We start from the raw sequence: 12,397 nt of genomic DNA, 5'->3' as shown, positions 1-12,397 counted from the left end.
CCTCAGTAGCCCCCGAACGAGGCTTCAATGATGATAAGTCCAGCGCGCAGATTGTCTTCGGCATTGCAAGGCCGGTTCCTTCTCCGAATACTTCAAAGTTCCTGAGTTAAAGAGCAATGTCCGGCTTTCATTTAATGACGCACTCCTCGGCTTCCGCACCTTCATGATTTCAGCTTCCATGTATTGAGCGAATACGAGAGGTCAGGGCATTTTTGCATTTACCACCTTGACCATATAAGAAAATTGTCTATTAAAGAGACGGGGATCTTCAGATCTAATCCACACCATCTCCCCCCAGACGAGAAATCCTCGGAGCTTGCACGCATAAACCACCCCAACATGGCTAGCGCTCCCAGCTCTTCGTCCCACCCTCGTGGCCCCAAACAGGGTGATTGGGAAAAGTGTTTCGTATCCCACGGCCAACTGGTGAAGCTGCAGACCCAGGGATTTCTTCCCCCCGAAGATCTAGTCCCCATTCGAGCCGGACTGGCTTCCTTCGACGGTGGGGAGCAGGCGGAGAAGTTCCCCAACCCATCCAGGGGGGAACGAGTATGCTTTGTTTCCTATTTGTTGAGAGGCGTCGGATTTCCAATCCATCCGTTCCTTTGGGGGCTTCTGGAGCACTATGGCCTCCAACTGCACAACTTTACACCTGCCTCCATCCTGCATATCATAGGTTATGTTGCTCTTTGCGAGCTATTTCTGGGTTGTGAGGCTCATTTTGAGTTATGGAAGAAGTTGTTTTGCCTCGTCCCTCGTAATCAAGAGGGATCAATATTCCAAGTGGGTGGAGCCAAGATATGGCGCATCGCCGGGACCGGATACCTATCCGGTACACCGAAGAAGGCATCTGAAGAATGGCCTTCCAAATGGTTTTATATTGAAGACGTATCCCTTCCTGACCCAATCCGAAGGGGTCTTCCTAAATATTCAAGTACTCCATTGAAGAAGCGCCTCAGCTGGCGTCCTCGGAGCCCCAGGGAGGAACATAGCATGGAAGTCCTCCAACTGATGAGCAAGATAAAGACGCTCGCTCAATCCGGATTGTCAATAGTCGAGGTTATGGCGATATCCATAATGCAAGGGGTTCAGCCACTCCAATACCGAGGGCGCCCCATGTGGCACTTCAACGGAGAAGATGATGCCACATGCTATGGTCGGAAGGGTCCGGACACTTACGCTGCTTTGGCGAAAATACTGTCTAGATTATACAAAGGGGAGGAGGAGGAGTTCGTCCATATTAAGCCCAGGGATGGATTTTCCATGTACAACCCTCCCAGCTGGCTGAGTTTCAGTCCCACTACTCTACTCCATCAACTCCCTGAATCCTTTGTCATAAATATTAATCCGTCATGTATGACAGTAATGGCAGAAGGTCACCAGGGAGATCTACAGCCCCGCACCACAGCCAGAGGACCACAACTAGTCCCTTGACCCTAGATTTGAAGAGGATCCGGATATATTCATGGAGCTCGGGGAAGGGGTGTTTTACCAGGTGAGCTATGATGGCACCAAAGTGGCCATCATTGCTGACTATCCCGGCCTTCTCCCTGTGACGCATGTAAGTAATCAGGAGACTTGTCCCTTGAGAGAATTCCCTCTTTCTGCCTTACCCACCGCATTATGCTCTAAAGGGGAGGCGATGGGCGCGCAAGAAGGCGGTGCCTACGACGGACAGGCCTCCGAAGAGGAAGGCAAATAGAAATATGGCGGAGCCTTCATTCAAGAGGTACAGTTTTAAATATGCCCCATGGTCGTCATCTTAAAGTATGACACTACCCGTTGTGTCTTATCAGGAAGAACATTCACCGCACTGTGTCCGGGGATCCTGCCGGTCATGCCTCTACTAGCCGGATCCCAGACCCTGTCACGAGGATAGGGGCTAACGCGGAAGTGACACCGGATTGTCCTTCTGCGAAGGATCCGGATAAAGTATCCGCCACAAACTCCAAAGTGGAAAGCGCCATGAATCATCGGCGCCGGCGGGCCGCTCTTCGTGACCCTGGTTTTTTAGAAGAAGCTTTCAATGCCTTCAGCTCGGGTGATGCATACATCCGAGCTGCTTGAGATGGGCTTTCCAGAGCCATAGACCAGTATTTAAAAGATATGCGGGTAAGTATGCATTTGTGCAAAACTGATAATCATATACCAGTAGCCCCCGAGACTTGAAACAGTTGGTATAACTGATTTAAGGATCGTTATATGACCAGGTGCTCACAGAGAAGAACAATCTGTTGTCTCAAGAGCTGGAAAAGTATCAGGCCCAGCTGACTAAAGCTACCGCCGAACTGGAAAAATCCAAGAAGGCAGCATATGGTAATGTTCCCCTCTATCGAGAAAACATAATCATATACCAGGATTATTAATATAGTCGCCAATCTTATGGCAGAAGCACTGGAAGTCGCACAAGAGGGAGGTCCAGGGGCTCAAAGGCAACTGGCCGCGGGCGAACGTATCCTGACACAAGTCAGGATGGAGAAGAACAAACTCCAAGATGCCAACACCAAGCTCAGCGAAGAGCTAAAAGATGTGCGGGCCCAGCTGTCTGACTCCGTGAAGGACAATAAGAAGCTGTGAGGCGGCATATTTGGTATGTGTTTGGACTTACCTTTATATAGTTCGGCAAGTGAAGGAACTGATAAAATTACGTCTGTAGGTATATTGACGGGCCGTCCCGAAGAGGAGGTGTCCGGATCGTCGAACGATCTGCTACAAGAGTTGTCGTGAATGCACGAGCGAGCTCGGCAGGCAATGTAAAGTATTGTTAAAGCTTTATGGCCATCTGACTCCCCTCCGGGAAGTATGGAGGGGCTTGTACAGCTACTCAAGGGAGCGCGGCAGCGCTTCCGATTATGGAAGATATCGGCCTGCCGGGAAGGTGCGCGAGAGGCCTGGGCAATGGTGAAAACTCGGTATACCAAGCTTGACCCGAATCATATGGCCCGGGTCGGACCTGTAGGGTCAAATGGAGAAGAAATTCCCGTTAGCTTGGTATACGACCAAGTACAAGTAGCCGCCAAGTATTCCTAGCAAGATTGTAGGCTAGATAGCTTGTTGGATGGCATAGAGGAAGAAGTGTTTGAGTCTAAGTGACTATGTACTTCATTTGAAAAATTATGTCTCTAGCTGAATTGTTAAAAAACGCTTGTCATGGCAGACCTTTTCGCTTCAACCTCTGGACCCGAAGGTGCGGAGTGCTTTCGAATACCCGCTCCGTAATGTAAACCGGGGTACGCGTGGAAGCCAGGCGTAGGGGTCGTGGTTGCTTGAACATACAAGTATCCGGCTAGTTATGTTATATTACATTTTGATCGTAAGGTACATCTTCCAAAGAGAATAGTTCCATTAAGGGTTCCTTTCCCTGGGTAAGCATGCATTAATGTGCATGTACGAATTGTGTTTGAAAAACCACAGCATACATAACATCTGGGGGTTCATAAAGTGACAAGTAAAAACATCTTTAGTCTGCCGACCGAATATTCCCTTAAGAACGCTAGCTCTCCGCTTCACCCAGTCTGAGGTACACATTCGGATGACCCGGCAGTAACAATCTCAGAGGTGCTCCCTTTATGCCTTAGCCGAACTAACAGGAACATAGGGCATAAGCACAGGAGCTAGGCAACCCAGCTTGGCCAAAACTTAAGTCATATCGATGCATATAATGGCGAAGAAAAGGTACATACGTGGAAAAGACACATATGTGGTGAGCTTGATGCTCAGAAAATAATAATAATAAGCTTATGTACAAGAAGCCCCCAGGTATAATTGACATACATATTAAGAATTGTATGCGTCAAAGGTGTACAGTTTAGCCGTACAAGAGCTTTACGGCTTTAAGAAATAAAAGTGAAAAGAGAGAAAAAATAAATAATGGAAAAAGGGGGAAAAGGAGATGAACGAAGAGTCCGGCGCTAGGCATACAATCTTTGGAGTCTGGCCGCGTTCCATGGGTTCGGCTCCAGGCAGTTGTCTGTTGCATCACGCAGGCGGTACGCTCCTCCATTGAGAACTTCGTCAATGATGAAGGGACCCTCCCACTTGGGCTTGAGTTTGTCCTTTTTCTTCTCCGGCAAGCGTAGAACGAGTTCACCAATATTATAAGTCTTGGCCCGTACTTCTCTGCTTTGATACCTGTGAGCTTGTTGTTGATAAAATGCGGAACGGGCCTTCGTGACGTCGTGCTCCTCCTCCAGGGCATCTAAGCTGTCCTAGATCAAGCTCGGCCTCTCTCTCTCTTCATACATGTGCACTCTAGGTGAGTCATGAATAATGTCGCAAGGTAACACAGCCTCTGCGTCGTACACCATGAAGAAAGGTGTATATCCAGTAGAACGATTGGGCATGGTCCGCAGCCCCCAGAGTACGGAGTCGAGCTCCTCCACCCAGTGCTTATCTGATTCTTTCAAAGAACGCACTAATCTGGGTTTGATGCCGCTCATAATAAGACCATTAGCTCGTTCGACTTGACCGTTGGTTTGTGGATAGTATACGGAGGCGTAGTCGAGCTTGATGCCCATATTAGCACACCAGGCTTTCACCTCATCAGCTGTGAAATTGGAGCCGTTGTCAGTGATGATGTTGTGTGGAACACCATAACCGTGTACAACACCGGATATAAAGTCTATCACTGGCCCGGATTCGGCCGTTTTAACTGGCTTGGTCTCTATCCACTTAGTGAGTTTATCCACCACGACCAACATATATTTTTTCTTATGGCTACCTCCTTTAAGGGATCTGACCATATCAAGCCCCCAGACCGCAAAAGGCCAGGTAATGGGGATTGTTTGTAGAGCGGTGGGTGGCATGTGGCTTTGATTGGCGAAAAGCTGGCATCCGACGCAATACTGGACGAGGTCCTGTGCATCTGTGATACGTCTCCAATGTATCTATAATTTTTTATTGTTCCATGCTATTATATTACCCGTTTTGGATGTTTATGGGCTTTACTTTACACATTTATATCATTTTTGGGACTAACCTACTAATCGGAGGCCCAGCCCGTATTGATGTTTTTTTGGCTATTTCAGTATTTCGAAGAAAAGGAATATCAAACGGAGTCCAAACGGAGTCCAAACGGAATGAAACCTTCGGGAGCATGATTTTTGGAACGAACGTGATCCAGAGGACTTGGAGTGCAAGCCAAGAAGCAGCCGAGGCGGCCACGAGGGTGGAAGGCGCGCCCACCCCTACAGGGCGCGCCCCCTATCTCGTGGGCCCCTCGGGCGGCCACCGACCTACTTCTTCCTCCTATATATACCCACGTACCCAGAAAACATCCAGGGAACCAACGAAAACCTATTTCCACCACCGTAACCTTTTGTATCCGCGAGATCCCATCTTGGAGCCTTCGTCGGTGCTCCGCCGGAGGGGAATCGACCATGGAGGGCTTCTACATCAACACCATAGCCCCTCCGATGAGTTGTGAGTAGTTTACCACAGACCTTCGGGTCCATAGTTATTAGCTAGATGGCTTCTTCTCTCTTTTTTGATCTCAATACCATGTTCTCCTCGATCTTCTTAGAGATCTATTTGATGTAACCCTTTTTGCGGTGTGTTTGTCGGGATCCGATCAATTGTGGGTTTATGATCAAGTTTATCTATGAGAAATATTTGAATCTCCTCTGAATTCTTTATGTATGATCGAGTTATCTTTGCAAGTCTCTTCGAATTATCAGTTTGGTTTGGCCTACTAGATTGATCTTTCTTGCAATGGGAGAAGTGCTTAGCTTTGGGTTCAATCTTGCGGTGTCCTTTCCCAGTGACAGCAGGGGCAGCAAGGCACGTATTGTATTGTTGCCATCGAGGATAAAAATATGGGGTTTATATCATATTGCATGAGTTTATCCCTTTACATCATGTCATCTTTCTTAATGCGTTACTCTGTTCTTATAAACTTAATACTCTAGATGCATGCATAGTAGTAGATGCAGGCAGGAGTCGGTCTACTTGTCGCGGACGTGATGCCTATATACATGATCATGCCTAGATAATCTCATAATTATTCGCTTTTCTATCAATTGCTCAACAGTAATTTGTTCACCCACCATAATACTTATGCTATCTTGAGAGAAGCCACTAGTGAAACCTATGGCCCCCAGGGTCTATCTTTTATCATATAAGCTTTCAATCTACTTTTACTTGCATCTTTACTTTTCCAATCTATATTATAAAATACCAAAAATATATTTATCTTATCATACTATCTCTATCAGATCTCACTTTTGCAAGTGGTCGTGAAGGGATTGACAACCCCTTTATTGCGTTGGTTGCGAGTTCGTTGTTTGTTTGTGTAGGTGCGTGGGACTTTTGAGGAGCCTCCTACTGGATTGATACCTTGGTTCTCAAAAACTAAGGGAAATACTTACGCTACTATTGTTGCATCACCCTTTCCTCTTCAAGGAAAACTAATGAAAGCTCAAGACGTAGCAAGAAGGATTTCTGGCGCCGTTGCCAGGGAGGTCTTCGCTCAAGTCAAGACATACCAAGTACCCATCACAAACTCATCTCCCTTGCATTTACATTACTTGTCATTTGCCTCTCGCTTTCCTCTCCCCCACTTCACCCTTGTCGTTTTATTCGCCCTCTTTTTCCCAATCTCCTCTCTCTCTTTCGCTTGCCTTTTTCTGTTTGCTTGTGTGTTGGATTACTTGTTGCCATGGCGCAAGATAATACCAAATTGTGTGATTTCTCCAATACCAATTATAATGATTTCCTTAGTACTCTGATTGCTCCTCTTAATGATGTTGAGTCTTGTGAAATCAATACTGCTTTGCTGAATCTTGTTATGACAGATCAATTTGACGGCCTTCCTAGTGAAGATGCCGCTACCCATCTAAACAACTTTGTTGATTTATGTGATATGCAAAAGAATAAACATACGGATAATGATATTGTTAAATTGAAGGTATTTCCGTTTTCACTTAGAGATCGTGCTAAAGTTTGGTTTTTGTCTTTGCCTAAAAGTAGTATTGATTCTTGGAATAAGTGCAAAGATGCTTTTATCTCTAAATATTTTCCTCCCGCTAAGATCATCACTCTTAGGAACGATATTATGAATTTTTAACAACTTGATCATGAGCATGTTGCCCAGTCTTGGGAAAGAATCAAATTGATGATTCGCAATCGCCCTACTCATGGTTTGAATTTATGGATGATCATACAAAAAATTTATGATGGATTGAACTTTGCTTCTAGAAATCTTTTAGATTCGGCCACGGGAGGCACGTTTATGGAAATTACTTTAGGAGATGCTACAAAACTACTTGATAATATTATGGCTAATTATTCTCAATGGCACACCGAAAGATCTACTAGTAAAAAAGTGCATGCTATAGAAGAAATTAATGTTTTGAGTGGAAAGATGGACGAACTTATGAAATTATTTGCTACTAAGAGTGCTCCTCTTGATCCCAATGATATGCATTTGTCTACTTTGATTGAGAATAATAATGAATCTATGGATGTGAATTTCGTTGGTAGGAATAGTTTTGGAAACAATGCTTATAGAGGAAACTTTAACCCTAGATTGTTCCCTAGTAATTCCTATAATAATTATGGAAATTCCTACAATAATTCTTATGGTAATTTTAATAATATGCCCTCTGATTTTGAGAATAGTGTGAAAGAATTTATGATCTCTCAAAAGAATTTTAATGCCTTGCTTGAAGAAAAATTGCTCAAAGTTGATGATTTGGCTAGGAACGTTGATAGACTTTCGCGTGATGTTGATTCGCTTAAACTTAGATCTACTCCTCCTAAGCATGATATCAATGAGTCTCTCAAAGCAATGAGAATTTCCATTGATGAGTGCAAAGAAAGAACCGCTAGATTGCGTGCTAAGAAAGATTGCTTTGTAAAGGCGTGTTCTTCTAGTTTCAATGAAAATAATGATGAAGATCTTATAGTTATTGATGTGTCCCCTATTAGATATTTGTTTTTCAATATGAATCTTAATAATGATGGGACTGGAGATGAGTTAACTTTAGTTAAAAGGCGTCCCAATAATTCGGAGTTTTTAGATCTTGATGCTAAATTTGGAAAAACTGAGATTGGAGAGGTCAAGACTTTAAATAGCATTGAACCCACTATCTTGGATTTTAAGGAATTTGATTATGATAATTGTTCTTTAGAAGGTTGTATTTCCTTGTTGCAATCCGTTGTGAATTCTCCTCATGCCTATAGTCAAAATAAAGCTTTTACCAAACATATTGTTGATGCCTTGAAGCAATCTTATGATGAAACACTTAGTTTGGAAGTTTCTATACCTAGAAAACTTAATGATGAGTGGGAACCTACTATAAAGATTAAAATTAAAGATCATGAGTGTTATGCTTTGTGTGATTTGGGTGCTGGTGTTTCCACGATTCCGGAAACTTTATGTGATATTCTAGGTTTCCATGATCTTGATGATTGCTCTTTAAATTTGTACCTTGCGGATTCCACCATTAAAAATCCAATGGGAAGGATCAATGATGTTCTCATTGTTGCAAATATAAATTTGGTGCCCGTAGATTTTATCGTTCTTGATATAGATTGCAATCTTTCATGTCCTATTATTCTTGGTAGACCTTTCCTTGGAACAATTGGCGTGATTATTGATATGAAGGAAGGGAACATTAGATTCCAATTTCCATTAAGGAAAGGCATGGAGCACTTTCCAAGAAAGAAAATTAAATTGCCTTATGAATCTATCATGCGAGCTACTTATGAATTGAGTGCCAAAGATGGCACTACTTAGATCTATCCTCGCTTTTATGCCTAGCTAGGGGCGTTAAACAATAGCGCTAGTTGGGAGGTAACCCAATTTTATTTGTGTTTTTTGTTTTTGTTTCTGTTTAGTAATAAATTTTGCATATACCTTCTGTTTAGATGTGTTTTTTTTATGTTTTAATTAGTGTTTGTGCCAAGTAGAACCTATAGGATAACCTATGGTGATAGTTAATTTGATTCTGCTGAAAAACAGAAACTTTGCGCGCACGAAATTAGTTGTGTTAAATCACAGACACGTGCTTTTGCGTTGATTCTTTTTTATGTAGATCAATAAACAAATTGTACAGTACTTCCTATTTTGGTAGGAGTTTTAGAGTTCCATAAGTATTCGTGGGTTACAGATTGCTACAGACTGTTATGTTTTTGACAGATTCTGTTTTTTGTATGTTGTTTGCTTATTTTGGTGCATCTATGGCTAGTATTAAGTGATATGAACCATAGAAAACTTGGAATACAGTAGGTTTAACACCAATATAAATAAATAATGAGTTAATTACAGTACCTTATGTGGTGGTTTTGCTTTCTTTCACTAACGGAGCTTATGAGATTTCCTGTTGAGTTTTGTGTTGTGAAGTTTTCAAGTTTTGGGTAAAGATTTAATGGACTATGGAATAAGGAGTGGCAAGAGCCTAAGCTTGGGGATGCCCATGGCACCCCAGGATATTCAAGAATAGCCAAAATCCTAAGCTTGGGGACGCCCCCGGAAGGCATCCCCTCTTTCGTCTTTGTTTATCGGTAACTTTACTTGGAGCTATATTTTTATTCGCCACATGATATGTGTTTTGCTTGGAGCGTCTTGTATGATATTAATATTTTCTTTTTAGTTTTCCACAATCATCCTTGCTGTACACACCTTTTGGGAGACGCCCACTTGATTGTAATTTATTAGAATACTCTATGTGCATCACTTATATCTTTTGAGCTAGATAATTGTTGCTCTAGTGCTTCACTTATATCTTTTAGAGCACGGCGGTGGCTTAATTTTATAGAAATTTTTAGTCTCTCATGCTTCACTTATATTATTTTGAGAGTCTCTTAGAACATCATGGTATTTTCTATGGTTATAAAATTGGTCCTAGAATGGTGGGCATCCAAGTTGGGTATAATAAAAACTATCATAGGAAGTGAATTGGATGGTATGATCAATTTGGTACTTGATAATTGTTTTGAGGTATGGAGGTAGTGATATTAAAGTCATGCTAGTTGGGTGATTATGAATTTAAAGAATGCTTGTGTTGAAGTTAGCAAGTCCCGTAGCATGCACGTATGGTTAAAGTTGTGTAACAAATTTGAAACATGAGGTGTTCTTAGATTGTGCATCCTTATGAGTGGCGGTCGGGGACGAGCGATGGTCTTTTCCTACCAATCTATCCCCCTAGGAGCATGCGCGTAGTGCTTGGTTTTTGATGACTTCTAGATTTTTGCAATAATTATATGAGTTCTTTTGACTAATGTTGAGTCCATGGATTATATGCACTTTTACCTTTCCATCATTGCTAGCCTCTTTGGTACCGTGCACTGCCCTTTCTCACCTTGAGAGTTGGTGCAAACTTCGTCGGTGCATCCAAACCCCGTGATATGATACGCTCTATCACACATAAACCTCCTTATATCTTACTCAAAACAGCCACCATACCTACCTATTATGGCATTTCCATAGCCATTCCGAGATATATTGCCATGCAACTTTCCACTGTTCCGTTTATCATCATGACACGCATTACTATTGCCATATTGCCATTGCATGATCATGTAGTTGACATCATATTTGTGGCAAGGCCACTTTGCATAATTTTTCATACATGTCACTCCTGATTCATTGCCCATCCCGGTATACCGCTGGAGGCATTCATATAGAGTCATATCTTGTTCTAGTTTTGAGTTGTAATTCATGAGTTGTAAATCCATAAAAGTGTGATGATCATCATTATTAGAGCATTGTCCCCAAAAAGAAAAAAAAGAAAGGCCAAAAAGAAGAAGAAAAAAGGCCAAAGAAAAAAATAAAAAAAAGAAAGGCCCAAAAAAAGAAAAAAAGAAAAAAAGAAAATAAATAAAAAGGGGGCAATGTTACTATCTCTTTTCCACACTTGTGCTTCAAAGTAGCACCATGTTCTTCATATAGAGAGTCTCATATGTTGTCACTTTCATATACTAGTGGGAATTTTTCATTATAGAACTTGGCTTGTATATTCCTACGATGGGCTTCCTCAAAATGCCCTAGGTCTTCGTGAGCAAGCAAGTTGGATGCACACCCACTAGTTTTCTTTTTGTTGAGCTTTCATACATTTATAGCTCTAGTTCATCCGTTGCATGGCAATCCCTACTCCTCATGTTGACATCAATTGATGGGCATCTCCATAGTCCATTGATTATCCTCATCAATGTGAGACTTTCTCCTTTTTGTCTTCTCCACACAATCCCCATCATCATATTCTATTCCACCCATAGTGCTATATCCATGGCTCACGCTCATGTATTGCGTGAAAGTTGAAAAATTTTGAGATTATTTAAGTACAAAACAATTGCTTGGCTTGTCATCGGGGCTGTAGAATTTGGGAGCATTCTTGTGTGACGAATATGAAGCATAGCCTAACTATATGATTTTTGTAGGGATGAACTTTCTTTAGCCATGTTATTTTGAGAAGACATGATTCCTTTGATTAGTATGCTTGAAGTATTAATATTTCTTATATCAATATGAACTTTTATTTTGAATCATTTGGATCTAAACATTCATGCCACAATAAAGAAAATTATATTGAGAATTATGCTAGGTAGTATTCCACATCAAAAATTCTGTTTTTATAATTTACCTACTTGAGCATGAGCAGGAATTAAGCTTGGGGATGCTTGATACGTCTCCAACGTATCTATAATTTTTGATTGTTCCATGCTATTATATTACCCGTTTTGGATGTTTATGGGCTTTACTTTACACATTTATATCATTTTTGGGACTAACCTACTAACCGGAGGCCCAGCCCGCATTGCTGTTTTTTTGCCTATTTCAGTATTTTGAAGAAAAGGAATATCAAATGGAGTCCAAACAGAATAAAACCTTTGGGAGCGTGATGTTTGGACGACCGTGATCCAGAGGACTTGGAGTGCAAGCCAAGAAGCAGCTGAGGCGGCCACGAGGGTGGAGGGCGCGCCCACCCCTAGAGGGTGCACCCACCTATCTCTTGGGCCCCTCGGGCGGCCACCGACCTACTTCTTCCTCCTATATATACCCACGTACCTCGAAAACATCTAGGGAGCCAACGAAAAACTATTTCCACCGCCGTAACCTTCTGTATCCGCGAGATCCCATCTTGGAGCCTTCGTTGGCGCTCCGCCGGAGGGGGAATCGACCACAGAGGGCTTCTACATCAACACCATAGCCCCTCCGATGAGTTGTGAGTAGTTTACCACAGACCTTCGGGTCCATAGTTATTAGCTAGATGGCTTCTTCTCTCTTTTTGGATCTCAGTACCATGTTCTCCTCGATCTTCTTGGAGATCTATTCGATGTAACTCTTTTTGTGGTGTGTTTGTCGAGATCTGATGAATTGTGGGTTTATGATCAAGTTTATCTATGAGAAATATTTGAATCTCCTCTGAATTCTTTTATGTATGATCGAGTTATCTTT

The sequence above is a fragment of the Triticum dicoccoides genome, chromosome 5B, assembly GCF_002162155.2.
Source record: "Triticum dicoccoides isolate Atlit2015 ecotype Zavitan chromosome 5B, WEW_v2.0, whole genome shotgun sequence".
NCBI classification, from domain to species: Eukaryota; Viridiplantae; Streptophyta; class Magnoliopsida; order Poales; family Poaceae; genus Triticum; species Triticum dicoccoides.
This window is presented reverse-complemented; position numbering follows the sequence as displayed.